This window comes from Triticum urartu, chromosome 1 (genome assembly GCF_003073215.2).
Source record: "Triticum urartu cultivar G1812 chromosome 1, Tu2.1, whole genome shotgun sequence".
NCBI classification, from domain to species: Eukaryota; Viridiplantae; Streptophyta; class Magnoliopsida; order Poales; family Poaceae; genus Triticum; species Triticum urartu.
Genome location: NC_053022.1, coordinates 8,681,728 through 8,695,936, shown reverse-complemented (window position 1 = coordinate 8,695,936; position 14,209 = coordinate 8,681,728). Strand labels below are relative to the sequence as shown.

Below are 14,209 nucleotides of genomic sequence, written 5' to 3'. Positions count from 1 at the left end.
GCCCACCTCCCCCTTGACGTTGTACGCCACACCACAACGCCTCCACGCCATCGAACACACCCGCCGCGTAGCACCATGTGCATCCTCATCCACGAGGATGACAGCCCCGATCCAGGAGCAAATCGACCCGCCACAAACCTCTAGGTCGCGCCGCCGACGCAGATCAACGCCGGCCGGTGACCCTCTCCCATCCACCGCCGCACCTCCTTTTCCTTCCTGCAGATCGAATCGAGCGCCGCCGCCACCATCGGAGATGAATCTGGGAGGAAGCGAGGAGAGGAGGAGAGGTGGGGGCAGGGAGGGGATGCACTGGAAGCCATGGCCAAGGGGATGTAGCGGCCAATATGTCTACATACAGCCATGAACGTGGAGAACAACCAATGGATTACCGGCTGCCAGCAGCCAAAAACCTCGCTACAGGAAAAGAATCGTTTGGTCCAACAAGCTCAGCGCACACGGTTGCTCTAGAATGGCGGTTAGTGTAGGCAGGTTTATATGTTCGATTTCAAATGGGTTGCAACATACAGAAGTATGTAGAAATATTTTAGAGTATAGATTCACTCATTTTGCTCCGTATGTAGTCACTTGTTGAAATGTCTAGAAAGACAAATATTTGAAAACGGAGAGAGTAGTTCATACAAGGAAAATGTATATCTAGTTGGAGCACTAAAAAAAGTTGATACTCCTACATGCATAGGTAGTCTACGGTCGTCTGATCACTCACAAAGTTTGATGCTTGCTTGTTGACACATCAGCCCGTGACAGTGTGAAAACGTTCGCGACTTTACAAAGTTACAACCGACCACACGGACGCCCGTTTTCTATGCAGCTCCCCTCACCCACTCGCCCAACCCCTACCCGTCTCTTATCCATTCCAGTGACTGAGAGTCAGAGGAGATGCGGCAGCGACACCGATCTGCTTGCGGCGGCCATGGCGGGTCTTGCGGCGTGGGACAGCTGCTTCCGGCGTCCGACGGCAGCACGCATCCCCAGAGGCCGACCTGCTCAAGCTACGCGCAGCTCGTCCACCTTCCACTCAAAGCGACAACGGCGGCCGCGGAGGACCAGTGGCAGCCATGGCTGGTCTCGATTCGACGTGCGGCGGCAGGGCTAGGCGCGTGTAGGCTGCTCGGCATCAGCGGCCGACAGCGCGCGCCTGTGCAAGGAGGTCCGCGTCGAAGAATATCAGAGCCGCCTTGTTCTTGAACTCACAGAGGAGCATGTGGTCGCCCTCTGGGTCCTTGTACTGGCGAGGCGACGAATCGGTGACCACGCTCCGGGGCGAGCGAGGCCGGGGTGCACGGCGAGCCAAGCCACTATCCTGGGCGCTGTAATTGGAAATTTCGGGCCGAGCGAGCACATCTGGTTGGTTAGCTGGCGCCTTGGCGGGAGCTACTGTTGCTCCTCGCTGGGAACAACCACCATATCCTCAGGCGGCGGTAGCGACTCGTTCGTGTGCGCGCTGGGCCGGAGCGTCACGGGCGCCATCACGGCGACCACACCAAGCGCAAGGGCCTTGGGAACACGCCAGATGCCCCTACACTACAAGGTTTGCCTCCTCGTCCCATCTTATGTTGCTTCCTTTTATTTTCATTTGCCATCCAGCGTCCCGCAGATTGCAAATTTTTTAGCAATCCTTTTATTGTGTATGTGCTCCAGTGTCTACTCATCCCCAATCGCGAATCCTAGCAAACTTGTTTGTTTCCATTTATACATGCCCGATGTGGAGCTTGACCGATGCATGGCAAATTTTTATAGGACAAATTGGTTAAAGGTTGCCATGTGTATCCCTGATTTCTTATACAAGTTTGCCATATTATCTAACACATGGCAAAATTCTAAAAATGTTAGTAGTAGGCCATCTCAAAATTAGAGAAATGTTCTAAATAATGTGGCAATTTTGCTTTTCTATCAGGTAGTCTGATAGTTTATCATCTGTTGCTATGAGTGACAGAGTTTTCTGTTTAATCAAATAGCTAACATTTTTTTCTGATAGACTGCAATATTATCTCTGATGAGAAGCAAATTGTTTCTTGTTATCCAAAAAAGATTGCCACCATGGCTATACAGTAATAAAATGAATTTATTCGTTGCTACAGAGAGAAATGTCCAACATTGTCAATTTTTGCATGTCCAGCTTTCTCGGAAGATGGCATTAGGCAGTGTTCTTTCATGGCACTACTATCTATTTCATGAGGAACCACTTGGCACATCTGTAGGATCGCAATGTTCAGCCTGGCTTCTATCTTTGATCTGGTATGTAACACCTTGTTCGTTGGTGAAAAAGTGCAAATTTATCCGAATTGTGCTGCTAAAACAAAGTTCTTGATATGAGCTACCAATAATCATCTAGCGCGGCTTATATAATTTTTTGACAGTAAGACTCATGGCACATAATAGATCTAATACCTCTGTTTGGACAAGAAGAAATAGAGAATTAATTTGCTAGATTTGAGAAGCACAACCCGGTATTTTAGTGTTTGGTGAATTTATAGCATCATCACAAACACCATACAGATAGAGGTTTTTTTGTCTAATTAGTCAATTAACATACATGAACAGATACACTGGGTGAAGTATGTGTGCATCACCCCTCTGTCTAATACTCATCGCAAGCACCAAAATAAATTATCTTAGTTTTGTACAGAAATCCCAACTGATGAAGCGAGGATAAATTCCAAAAGCCAGTCTTGCCACGAACTCCTAAACCACTAACCTGAAAAAAGCATATCCATATAGAGATGAGAGCCGAAAAACCCTTAGTCAAAATCAGTAGCAAAATTGTACAAGCACCTTTTTTCTAACGTAATAACACAACCATACCTTTTGGAATTGATAAATAACGCATGCAAGATTTCACATTTGGAAAGGACCATTGGCCTAACACAGGTTGATTTTGTGCATCTTAGTCTTCCTATAATAGCTAAAAAAGGTCAAATGTTGACCATTAGTGTATGCCTAAAGAATACATCTGAAAACAAAGGATGATGAAGTCAAGTGTGACATACAGATCACATATCAATACCTAATATCTTATTATCATAATGCATCCCAATCCATGATGATCCCAGCAACAATTCAAAAAATGGCAATCCTGTGTAGATAGTATAAACATACCCACTTCACTGTATATTTAATATCATGTGTTCAGCATATCAGTACCCAATAAGGCCAACAAACCTACATTAGATTTCTTTAGTATAAGAGCAGATTTTGCGAAGCTTCTTAAAAATGTGATAATGCCTCAACGGCTGAGCGCCCTACTTTTGGCAACCTTGTTCAAAGAATTAAAAATGATTCATTTTACTTTTATAGTAGAGGACAACCTTGTTCAAAGAATTAAAAATGATTCATTTTACTTTCATAGGAGAGAAAACTATCACAAAAGGAACAATAAATACCTAAAAATAATGTAGTACTGCAACAATCATCAAGCTGTAGCATTTCCTCTGTATGTCAGCTATTCAGCACATCATGTGTTTATTTCTTTAACATCGGCCATGGGGTAGATGGAGGGGACCGGCGGCCGGGGCGAACCTGGGGAAGGACGAGAGGAGCCGATTAGGATGGAGAGCAGCAGGGCAGCGAGCTATTCGCCACCAGCTGCAAGTTTGCCCCCTTGGACCACACAAAGGCCACCGCTGTTTATCCGTGCCTTCAGGCCAGGGAGCCGGAGCCGAGGAAGATTCATGAGGAGGCGATGGTACACAGCTCTCCTGATTCATGTTGTAGCCTACACGCACCACTCGGCCGGCCAGCCGGAGCAGCGACGTAGCACGCCGTGGTATCTCGGGTGGAGGCTGGAGGGCAGTATCAGGAGAGATGGGTCTATTGGCGAGGAGCGGTTTGGGCACAGCCGTGACTGGAGAGACCCACGCCACGGGGGGCTTTTTATACGCACATAGATCGGTAGAGCCACGACACGGGATTGAACCAGAATTTTCGGGAGAGACAGAGATAGCCCAGTCAAAGCGGTGGACGGTCAAAGAGGTGGAGGTCACGAACGCTGTAGAGAGAACGGAGAAGATCGTTACGTTCACACGTAAGTAGTTCTCGTGCGTTCCTGGTAACACACGTAAATCGTTAGAGGCAGTAAAAAAATCCAAAAAACCCAGGTAAATCGAACCCTTACGGGCCTAGTCTTCTTAGTATAAATTAACACAAAAGCACCAACAATTATATGTATATTCTCATCCCACAACAGCTAAAAGTACCCAGCTCTGATTCATACTGCTAGCGAACAAATTAAGAGGTGCTCCAGATTTTCTAACTATTTGAGTATGTTGTGGGACCCATGCTCATTGTATAATTGAAATAAAACCTTAGGATACCCTAGAGTATTGTAGTCTCTTAAGTCACAATAAAGCAGATGGCCTTAGCATACCTTGTCACCCACAGCCATGTAACACTTGATTCCCAGCAGATGCTTCTACCAACTAATCAATGCGGTGATAAAGATTTAACATTAGTGAAGAGGAGATAAACCTCCACTTGAGCTTGAAGAAAGAAAATAGAATAGGCTCACCTTTGATCTGCAATAGCACTTCCTCAATCATGCAGTACACAAAACAACTTCTAGTTCATCGGTGAGCAAACGTACTGAAGCTCCTCAAAATATGAAAATGTTGAATTTTGGAGGGGAAATGTGAGTGTTGCCCCTGGAAACGTGAGCAGCCGTACTATCAGATATTGCCATACTGGCATAGCTTGCTATATGAGTTGTAGCGATCAAACAACCTGTTCATGGTGGTGTACAGTTGTGCTGCCTACACAAGATCAAAATGACAAGCTTTGTAAATAAATTTTCCCTTTGCAATATTCTAGTGCAAGAAAAATAGATGGTTCGAAGAAGTTGAATATAAAAAGGGTTTGAGCAAACCATATATAACATAAAAATGAAAATGCAGAAACAAACATGAATGGGAGAAAGAGATGATTCACCCCTTTCTTTTTCGTCAAGCTCTTCCACACGAATCTTTCTCTTCTTTTCTATCTCAGATATGAAATTCCACAAGATTATTTCTCTTCTTTTCTATCTCAGATCTGAAAAAACACAAATTGAGAAATCAAAATCACAGAATCAGAGAACTGGGATATAATAACTGGGGGAGGAGGAGGGGGGAGGGGAGCAACAAATAGGGATTGAGCAAACCATATATGACATAAAAATGAAAATGCAGAAACAAACATGAATGGGAGAAAGAGATGATTCACCCCTTTCTTTTTCGTCAAGCTCTTCCACAAGATCTTTCTCTTCTTTTCTATCTCAAATATGAAATTCCACAAGATTATTTCTTTTCTTTTCTATCTCAGATCTGAAAAAACACAAATTGAGAAATCAAAATCACAGAATCAGAGAACTGGGATATAATAACTGGGGGAGGAGGGGGGTGGGGAGCAAACTAGATTGGGGATGGTGATGCTGGATGACGAGCTTCTCCACTCACACAAGACCCCTTCCAGCCTCATGCTTCAACCTAACACACCTTGTACGTAATACATCAAGGCCCCATGAGCACAAAATAGAAATGAATATATACGCTAGTAAGACCAGAAATTAACAAAATACAGGGAGCTTAATCATATTGTCTTACATGCATCAGGATGTAAGATGCGGTGACCTTGGCGCCACAACCATGGAGACAGCCAGTCTGGACATGATGGTGGCAGGGGTTCAGCAGCGAGAAAAGGAGGAGAGTCTGAAAAGTAAGCACAATTACTGATCATTTTTACAATTGCTGATTTAGATTCCGATTCATACTCTAAAATAGGAGGGCTAAAATTCTGTATTCAACCGCTATAAATAAACTACACAAGATGATAGTGAGACTGTGCGTAGAGTGCTAAATGTGCAAGATCGACATCTTTGCTAGTAAAAGACTTAGCATTTCCTTCTTGCAGAAAGTACATCTCTATTTTTGGACAAAAGGATGCAACAGATACAAAGAATGGAAAATCGCCAGCGAACAAAAGCCATGTTCCACCATTCAAGTATCTGAACAAACAAGCATGGGATTGGTAGCAGTAGTGAATAGTATGCATAGATGTGTAGGTAAGTAACAAAGATTAGCGAAAGGGAAACAGATTATCCAAAAGAAGAAAGGTTCTATATATTTTCAGCGTACCCAGCCATAAAATCATATGCTTCTTGATTAACAAAATGAACACACAATTAAGTAGGCATAGGAGGTGCACAATCATGTACCAACAAAAAGCAGAGATGGAGGGATCGAGTTCATCCATCCATCTTCAAAAAGAGTTCTGAGTTCCGCATATATATAGAGATATAGATAGTGGTGTTCTGAAAATAGCTCTTCTTAATTCTGCATTTCTCCTAGGTACATCTATAAGAAATGCAGAGTGAAGCTGATATTTCCTTTCTATCCTCACAAATATTTTATTTTCAAGTCAATAATAAATTTAGATTGCTACTATTATAATTAGAGTACTTATATCAGAGAGTATAAGCACTTAATAAACTGCTATCAAAGAAGCATACATGACATAAGGGGTATTTTGTTGCCTCAACAATTAAAAAAATAGAGCAGTACAAATCTTTAAAGGAAAAGGCAATCCGAACTTGCAAACAGTGTGGGTTCCATGAATTTGCACAGAATTTAGACAAAGAAAAAAAAAACTAAATTCAGACCACATAACATGGCAAACCATGGAGAAGGAAAATCAGGAGATGCCAAAATCATTCAGCAATTTTGTCCCTTGGACCAAGAAGCAAAGACAATTTACTTATATACAGTATACACCCAAGAGCTTGCAGCAGGGTAATGAATAAAACAGAACTGCAAGTCTGCAAGAAAGGAGCAAATTTACCTTATTAGTTTCCATTGGATTTCTAAGCTACAAAAAGTTGTTACATTAATGCTCTCAAGATTGGTAGGTTGTACCCTTTTCATAGTGTGGTGAAACTGTAATTAAATGAACTTTAATTGCATAGCTCTTACAAGAGTATCACTTCATGTATGACCAATTGGAATCCTTGCTCTGTACTTAATAATTCTGCACTCCAAATAGCTACAACCCTCTACTGAATTTTTTTAACCAAGAAGCAATAATGTGACCATAATTAATGGCAAAAAACGTTCATTGCTCGTGTTAGAAGGATAAAATAACTACCTTTGGTAGGTACTTCAACTATGAAAGAGCATGTAATAATTAGTGATTTACCTGAGAGTAAAAGGGTCGCAAGTATATTCATTAACTGCCCTCGTACAACCTGCAAATTGATTATGGAATGAATTTCTGACGGGAAATAGAAAACACACAACACAAAAGAACAGTAGGTACCTGACATAGCTCCAGCGTGGTAAACTTTTTTGAGTGCTTCCAGTCATCTTTGGTGCCTTACTCGTGTCTGGCCACTGCCCTGCTCGTCGAGGTCACCGTTGCACCACCACTTACGGCAAGGCTCATGTACCAAGTATGCTCCAGCTGCCAACAGACAAGCAATGTTGCAGAAACCAATTGAGGCATTTTCACTAAGTAAAGCTACAAATCCATTTAGTAAAATCCAGTGGAACTATCCTACTACATGACTGAATCAATGAAACATAACAGGAGCTGCAGAAGCCACTCTAGATCTTTTTCACAAACCAAAGGTAACATTTTAGGTACTAATTAACCCTGGGGCATATATTATCATTTAGTCAAATAACTGAATCAAAGAAAATTGATAGGAAGGGAAGGAATGGGGGTGTTTCAGAACCATGGCTACACATACATGGCATACATCTGAAGAAGGGAAAATGAACAGCCTAAATACATACTTGAAGGAAACAAGATAAAATAAACTGATGTATGAACTGTAATGTGATGAGATTTATCAGTAGACATGATAAAATACGTATGTACAAGTCATTAATTAATATATTGTGAATAGGAAGAGCTTGGAAACAAGGATGAAATTAAATCTGGAAAGGAAACAAGAATAAGTCAAATCTGACTAAATCCACGAGAGTACATGTGAAGAGAGTGAGAGAGAGGGGCAAGAAGCACGTGATTAACTTTGGATTCATATGGGGGGTCTCCCCGTCGCTCACCGGCACTCACCGTCGGCCGCATCGATCTAGCCACCACCAGGACGCTCTAACTTCTTCCGGGGTCTCCTTTTCTTCGTCCAGATTGCGACCAGCAGCACCCCCGACCCCGAGAGAGAAGGGGCTTGGGGAGGTCGATGACGAGGGTGGGCTAGGCCATGGCGGCAGGGAGGACGTGAGATAGGAGGCGGAGATGGGCGGCGTGGGGCGAGGTGGGGCGTGGGGAGGAAGCGCGAGAAGAGGGAGGCGGCCGCGGGGGGCTCTAGGGTTCCTTTTACCCAGGCCACGATTGGCGAGGACGCGCTGCACACCTCGCGTACCAAAAACTGGAGAAAACTCACATCGGTCGCATGACCCCACAGCCAACGAGCCCCACCCGTCATCCTCTCTATAAGCTTACACTATTGTGAGAAAAAGCCAACGGTTGACCAGCTGCCAGCAGCCAAAAAAGTACTGTGGTGAATTCATCCTGCGGTGAAAAACGTCTCGCGCGAGGAGTGCCCCTGGAATGGCGGGTACTCTAGCGTGGTTTATATGTTCGATTTGTCAAAGCCTGCATTTTTTCAAATCATGAACATTTGTGGAGGGACCGGTGTGGGAGGCTGGAGGTTCTATGACGGCGTTCCGGTGGTAGCGTTCGTCTTCACGGCGAGGCTCCGCACGGATCCGGTCACCTACGAGTTTGGGGTGACGTGAGTTCTGGTGAAAATCGCGCCGACTGTGGTCATGACGGACGATGGCGACGTTTGTGACGTCATCTCCTTCTCGAGGCATCGTCGTTGTAGGTTACGGCAACATACATGCGATGTTCCGGGGGAAACCCTATATATCGGTCTCCTGGATTGGACGATGACGGTGTCTTCAATACCGTTCTCCCTCCTGGTGGCATCATTTTTGAGCGCGAGCTGGCTGGAAGAGACAAGAGGAGGAGCAGTGTTACATCTACCGCAAGGCCAACGGTGGGTCTCGGCTGCGTGGCGCAATGGAGTTTCGACGACGGGCGCGTGTGGATGGACATGTGCAGGAGGGTGACACTATTTGGCGTCGTGGTGGCGTCGACAACAATATGGCCTGACAAGGTTAATGCATTGACCGATCCAGAAGATGGGATGGCGGAAGATGGCGGCGGCGGATTCAGAGCATGCGCATGTGGTGCACGCTGCAGGTCAGCCAAAACAGGGGGTGTTCTCGGCCCGGTGCGGGCGTGAGGCCATTGGATTAGATAGTGCACGATCATGCGGTTCGGGCACATTATCAAGAGTGTAGGTGTTGCAACTTTGTTCGCAAGATAAGTGGCTTCGGGTTGATCCATATATACATATTGTCAGACTCTATTGAATAATAATAAAGATGTTGTATGTATCAATTGATGCAGAGGCCGAGGGTAATCCTCCTTTTCAAACAAAAAAAAGGATGTGAAATGTGAGTATATAAACTCCCAACTTGTACTAAAACTTGGCAGATGTTGAAGGAGGTGACTTAATTAACTCACATTAAATATGTCTGAATCTGAAGAAGATACAAATCAAAGTTGAGCAGACGCGACAACAACCATGACATGACCTAGTAGTACACACCCAAATGACCAGCAGAAAATCAAATACGGTTCAGATCGTCTTGGGCGCCCTGCGATGCAAAATCAACCAATTCCTCCTGTGAAAGGCTGATTTGGCATGCCACAGCCAGATTGCGCCTTAGAGGGACCTTTGATCCTTGATCTGTGATGAATTGGAGTCGAACAAGTGCAGCGTCCAACCTAATGTAGGGCAAGTAATCTACCAAAACATATGCACCTGGGCTCGGTGACTGTATTGACTTACCCTGACATACTCAGTGTGACCGTGACTTCAACTTTTCTGAATACAGTGGCTGATTTGACTATATGAGACATCAACAATGATCACTGATGTATGCATGGGAATCCATTTTCACACAAACGTGCAAGTCGAGGCCGCGATGAGGATGGCCAATTTAATGAAGCCAATTAAATGAACACTGAAACGGAGCAAAACAGACTTCTTTCACACAATCTTGGAAGTCTAGGACGGGGTGAGAATGGTCGATGTCTGGCACACGCCGACTGCATGAACAGCTAGCATCACCGACCTTGAGCATTCCCTTGGAGGGACCAAAGCAGACAGCCTTGGCGTTGCTGGCCTCCACCGGCATATCAACAAAGCGCGACGCTTTCACTGACGCTACACACAAAGATGGCGTTCGCATGGCATGTCTTTGTTCTCCCCTCGGCAACAGACGAGCCACGGATGGTCATGACCATGATCTTGGACTCCAGCATCATTGCAAGGTCGTATGGTGGCATAGACATGAGCTCTGGCTCGAAAAATGCAGTAGTGGGCCTGATGGACTCGTACCACTGAAGACAAACATTGGTAGATGGATTAGGCGGGAGAGGATATCTGTATATTCGTTTTCCTCCAATATTTTAGATAGACTGCAGCTGGATAAAGAGAGAAGCAAATCCGGAAACATATGGCATTCACTTTCACACCCTAAGACAGTGGACTATATATACTCTTTTTTGGAAATAAATAAATAAATTGTGATCATGGGATATGTCTTGAGCAAGCCAGTCATAACTGTTTATCATGTCTTTTGAGTCGTGCGACCATTCTAATTGCATGTTTCGTTTATGATTCCTTGCCAAACCCAAATTGTTGGAAAAATACTATGTTTGGTTGAAGTCAATTCACATGAAAAGAATGGCAACAAGTTGGAATGAGTCTCCTATTGAAGGGCAATTGCATTTGCAAACAAATTTGTCTTGAATTATCTACAGTAGTAACCAACTTATACAAGAGTAAAAGAACTTGATATGCCCACACCTGTCCGGCACGTTTCATCACTCCAAGAGTACAAGAGTATGTCAAGAACTTATATAAGTTGTCTTGAATTATCTACGGTGACCAACTTATACAAGAGTACAAGAGTATAAGTTGGACAGATTTACAAACCTGTCGGGCGCGTTTCTGACCTTGCTGAATGCCCCGTAAGTTTCAAATATTGAACAGTGCCAAGTAAGGTTCCGGTTGAATAATGCCAAGCTCGCTAGTTTATTGATGCTAAAATAAAACTGATAGGAAGAAAGCAGATTCAAAATCCAGCAGATGGTGCAGGGGAGCGCACGGTGGCGGAGCTATGTACGCTTTTGCCCCCCAAACACTCATATTTCAGCTTTTGCCCCCAGTAGATTCTGGCTAGCTCCGCCACTGGGAGCGCACATGCCGGTTGTATGGATGGTGCCATGGAGATGGGGCGACCCCAGGGAGAGATCCAAGCAGACTTCAAGTGTGGTGTCGCAAAACGCTTCCCCAGACCTGGCGGTTGTACGCCACGTTTCTGTTCTCCTCGCCGGCAGCCAAAGTGCAGAAGGTCCAATCATTTGAGAAATGAATGCAGCTTTGACTGCTGCGTCATCACCACATCATCTGGTGGAGTAGACACGAGCTCCAGCTCGGAAAAAGGAGAGGTGGGGCGGATGGACTCGCACCAGATGGTACATTTAAGAAGTGTCTTTTTAATCATGCGACTATATATTAGCGAATCATGCGACCATCCTACTTGCATATTGTGTTATGTTGTAGTGAATTCACAGTAAGAAGAGATGGTGCCATGGAGATGGTTGAACGTAAATTGCATTTGCCAAAAGGTTGGTCTTGAATTATCCAAAACAACCAACTTTCAAGTAGTAGAAGAACTTGATATGCATGTTATTCCAGCGTTGTGCATACGTGCCATCACTCGAAGTCCAATGCATCTTTGAAAGATGTGTGAAATGTGGGAACTGGCTCATTTTAGCTGACCTCGTGGCTAGTTTGTGGTGGAACGGCGAACCTTGTTGGAATAAACACAAACACCTGGTGGGCAGGGGCAGGCGGGTGGACGGAAGCTGTCCTCGCGGCACTGCGCTCGCTTCAAGCGGGCGGACGAGAAGGCGTGCAAATCATCTCCAAGGCGAGGTACTTGCCCGCCGTCCTACCTTGCGTTGACGGGAAGGCCAGAGAGATGCACCCAGTCGAGCTTGCTTACCCAGTCGAGACCATTTGCAGGGGAAACGACGGAGGTCAGAATAGAGAGATGAATGCATGGGTGGCACTGTGCGTGTACAGCATGGCTGCATGGAGCTGAGGTGGAGACTGCACACTTTAGAGGTGGCGGCCGTGCGCATCCTATTAGAAAATTAATCAGCAAACGCATCTAATTATTAGGAAACTTATGACGGACGCATCCTATTAGATAACTAATCATGAACGCATCTAATTATTAATTAGAAAACTAATCGCCAGTCTCCTATCAAGAAATCCCAATGGCGAGTCGCCTGCCGTCACCAGCCCACCACCCACGCGAGTCATAGTGGGAGACACGCGAGGAGGAGTTGCGGCTTCCTCCGAACACACACACATGTGCCGTCACCGCTTTCGTCTTCTGCCTGGAGGCCAGGTCACTTTTCTACTGACTACAATGACTTCATCCACGTCCTGGCATGCTCTCCCGGAACCACCGGCATCCGCGTCGACTTCGGCTCCGTCCACAACACCCATGCTGACAACCCCCCACCGCCGACACCCTTCAAGTGGGGGCAACGCTGAGTATCCCGGACCAGTATAAGAGGGCCAAAAAAATCGAGTGGGGGCATTCGCCCCCACAACCATGCATGTAGATTCGCCTGGTCGCCAACCATTGTCGTCCCCAGGGCGGCGCAGGTCACGGCCACTGCGCGACAGGTGAAGCTAATCACGGCCCCGTCTCACTCGCCTGAAGCCACCGCCGACTCCCTCAGCTCTGACGCGTGCTGCTCCCTTGGACACGCTTGTCCAGTACGCATGCATGGACGACGACATCATCCAAAGACATCCTACCTTCGTCGGCGCTGGAACTCCCCATGCCCCGGTGCGTGGAGGGCGTCGCCTCAAAGCTAGATGACTGAGTCACCTGCATCGACAACGCCGCCCAGCTGGTGAGAGAACACAGTCGCCGTGGCCGCTCGCGGGCCTGAACGACGGAGATGCTCGCCTCACTGGTAGAAAAAGGGCCTATAGTCTCGGTTCATAAGGGCCTTTAGTCCCGGTTCCTGAACCGGGACTAAAGTGTCGGTACTAATGCCCTGTACCTTTAGTCTCGGTTCAATCCAGAACCGGGACTGATGGGCCTCCACGTGGGCAGTGCGCAGAGCCCAGGCAGGAGACCCTTTGGTCCCGGTTGGTGGCACCAACCGGGACCAATAGGCATCCACGCGTCAGCATTTCTGTGGCTGGGGTTTTTGTTTTTTCTTGAAAGGGGGGGTTGGGGTTTTGGGGGGTTAATTTAGGTGTTTCATATATTGTGTTAGCTAGCTATAATTAATAGAGAGAAGTGTCCTCTCTTACGCCCGTGCTTGGTCGACGCTACGTACTATACATACGTATAGAGAGGACTAGACATGCTAGTTAGCTAGTAAGCAAACGAAGAAAACAGAAGATCGTCATGAACATATATGCATACAGAGAGAAGTGATATCGACCACCTCTCCTTCTCCGAGAGATTGGTCGAACAACAAGTTCTTATATATCTATCCGACACTACCGGCTACATATATACAATAATTATCTCTTACAAATATAATCATACGGACTCATGATCCACATAGTATTCTCCGTCTTCAGCAATCACTTGGTCAAGAAAGAATGCCGCCAATTCCTCTTGAATTGCTCGCATGCGAGCTGGTGCTAGGAGTTCATAACATCTAATTTGAAGAAGGGGGTCAATACGTATATATATGAATGAATGAAACTCAATACAAATGATGGTAATAAAATAAAATTGTGAATGTTGTTATTTACGTACTTCATATTGTTCGTCAGAGTACCCGCCCCGCTCACAAGTCGTGTGGCGGATGGACTCGCAGACGTAGTATTCACAGAAATCATTCCCTTTTTCCTGCCACAACCACTTTACAAGAAATAGAGGTCAATCAAACTGATAAGCAAGAATGCTAAATGGTATTGATGAAACTAGCGCTTGAATCACTAGGAGATGCGCGGAACATGCTACTATAGTACTTACTTTTGGGTGTCTAAATTCCAGCTCCTTCGGCAGTCCCGGAACTGTTTTGGTGAATTTTCTCCAAACCCTGCCGGACAAAGAAAACAATTACTTGATAT

The 14,209-nt window shown here is 45.5% G+C and overlaps 2 long non-coding RNA genes across 5 annotated transcripts; one reads left to right on the top strand and one right to left on the bottom strand.

The window, feature by feature from the left end:
- Window positions 1–819: 819 nt before the first annotated feature.
- LOC125542035 lies at window positions 820–5,827 on the top strand. The gene is made up of 3 exons (XR_007297810.1): window positions 820–1,549; window positions 2,138–2,256; window positions 5,604–5,827. It is a non-coding gene; the product is annotated as an uncharacterized LOC125542035 (long non-coding RNA).
- On the bottom strand, window positions 2,586–13,185 carry LOC125542008. Of its 4 annotated transcripts, XR_007297798.1 has the most exons (8): window positions 7,303–13,185; window positions 7,183–7,231; window positions 5,595–5,699; window positions 4,942–5,043; window positions 4,738–4,766; window positions 4,526–4,658; window positions 4,385–4,436; window positions 2,586–2,716 (listed from the first exon to the last, which is right to left on the bottom strand). It is a non-coding gene; the product is annotated as an uncharacterized LOC125542008 (long non-coding RNA). The 4 variants fall into 4 exon arrangements; XR_007297809.1 differs by lacking the exons at window positions 2,586–2,716; window positions 4,385–4,436; window positions 4,526–4,658; window positions 4,738–4,766; window positions 4,942–5,043 and adding an exon at window positions 5,299–5,315 and having other exon boundaries at window positions 7,303–13,154; XR_007297804.1 differs by lacking the exons at window positions 2,586–2,716; window positions 4,385–4,436; window positions 4,526–4,658; window positions 4,738–4,766; window positions 4,942–5,043 and adding an exon at window positions 5,403–5,486 and having other exon boundaries at window positions 7,303–13,154.
- Between the last annotated feature and the right edge of the window lie 1,024 nt (window positions 13,186–14,209).